This window comes from Arachis hypogaea, chromosome 13, assembly GCF_003086295.3.
Source record: "Arachis hypogaea cultivar Tifrunner chromosome 13, arahy.Tifrunner.gnm2.J5K5, whole genome shotgun sequence".
Classification (NCBI taxonomy): domain Eukaryota; kingdom Viridiplantae; phylum Streptophyta; class Magnoliopsida; order Fabales; family Fabaceae; genus Arachis; species Arachis hypogaea.
In genome coordinates, this window is record NC_092048.1 from 63,590,142 (window position 1) to 63,592,398 (window position 2,257).

Consider the following 2,257-nt stretch of genomic DNA (forward strand, 5'->3'; position numbering starts at 1 on the left):
AGTAAATATTTAAATTTATTTTCCGAAAAAATCAATTTAAAAGTAAATATTTACAATAACCAATAATAAGGCACACGTTTGCAATTCCCCGGCAACGGCGCCATTTTGACGATCGGATTTTCTATCGGTAAAGAAATTCACAAAATTAATCGCGTTGTAAGTATAGTTTCTGAACCAACAGAAAATCCTTTCGTACAAAAGTTTGGTTGTTGCTTAAGCAAACCCAATAAAAATAAATAACTGAAGTATTCAAACCTCGGGTCGTCTTCTCAAGGAATTGCAGGGAGGTATGATTTATTATTGGTTATGTAAAAAGATATATTTTTGGGTTTTTGAAAATAACGAACAAGTAATTTAAATGACAAGAAAAATAAATTAATAATAATAAAATCTCTTGACAAGGTATAAGAAATTGAAATCCTATCCTAGTTATCCTTATCAATTGTGATGAGAATTGGATTCTGACCTCCCTGTACTCAAAGTGGATTTCCTGGAGCTATAGAAGTCCAAATGGTGCGCTCTCATTTGCGTTGGAAAGTAGACATCCAGGGCTTTCCAGTAATATATAATAATCCATACTTTGCGCAAGTTTAGATGACACAAACTGGCGTTCAACGCCAGTTCCATGCTGCATTCTGGAGTTAAACGCCAGAAACAGGTTGCAAAGTGGAGTTAAACGCCAGAAACAGGTTACAAACTGGCGTTCAACTCCAAGAGAAGCCTCTACACGTGTAAAGCTCAATGCTCAACCCAAGCACACATCAAGTGGGCTCCAGAAGTGGATTTCTGCATTATTTACTCATTTCTGTAAACCCTAGTAACTAGTTTAGTATAAATAGGACTTTTTACTATTGTATTTACATCTTTGGATATCTTTGGAACATCTTTAGTTTCATCTTTAGATCACGTTTGGGGGCTGGCCATTCGGCCATGCCTAGACCTTATCACTTATGTATTTTCAACGGTAGAGTTTCTACACTCCATAGATTAAGGTGTGGAGCTCTGCTGTTCCTCATGAATTAATACAAAGTACTACTGTTTTTCTATACAATTCAAGCTTATTCCTTCTCTAAGATATCCATTCGCACCGAAGAACATGATTAATGTGATGATTATGTGACGCTCATCATCATTCTCACCTATGAACGCGTGCCTGACAAACACTTCCGTTCTACATGCAAACAAGCTAGAATGAGTATCTCTTAGATATCTAATACAGAGGACCGAGTCCGAGATATTAGAATCTTCGTGGTATAAGTTAGAACCCATGGACGGCCATTCTTGAGATCCTAAAAGTCTAAACCTTGTCTGTGGTATTCCGAGTAGGATCTGGGAAGGGATGGCTGTGACGAGCTTCAAACTCGCGAGTGCTGGGCGTAGTGATAGATGCAAAAGGATAGTAAATCCTATTCCAGTATGATCGAGAACCGACAGATGATTAGCCATGCAGTGACAGCGCATTGGACCATTTTCACAGAGAGGATGGGATGTAGCCATTGACAACGATGATGCCCTACATAAAGCTTGCCATGGAAAGGAGTAGGAATGATTGGATGAAGACAGCAGGAAAGCAGAGGTTCAGAGGAACGAAAGGCATCTCTATACGCTTATCTGAAATTCTCACCAATGAATTACATAAGTATCTCTATCCTAGTTTATATTTCAATTATGTTTTGATTATCAAATCTCCATAACTATCTGAATCCGCCTGACTAAGATTTACAAGGTGACCATAGCTTACTTCAAGCCGACAATCTCCGTGGGATCGACCCTTACTCACGTAAGGTTTATTACTTGGACGACCCAGTGCACTTGCTGATTAGTTGTGCGGAATTGTGATAAAGTGTGATTCACGTTTGAGAGCACCAAGTCATTGGCGCCATTGTTGAAGATCACGATTTCGCGCACCAAGTTTTTGGCGCCGTTGCCGGGGATTGTTCGAGTTTGGACAATTGACGGTTCATCTTGTTGCTCAGATTAGGTAATTTTATTTTAATTTTAAACTTTTTATTTCTTATTTTCGAAAAATACCAAAAAAAATTATTTTCTTCTTTTTCGTTTTTCCCAATTAGTTTTCGAAAAATCCAAAAAAAAAATTAAATATTTTCAAAAATATTTTTATTCAGAATTTTTAAGAATGAATTCTAGTGTTTCAGATAATGCTTCTATCATCACAGGAGCTAGTTGATTCCCATCAATTTGGCTATTGTATGTAATGTCCTGCTGAAGCTTGTTCTACCCTGTCTAATCTCTTTAG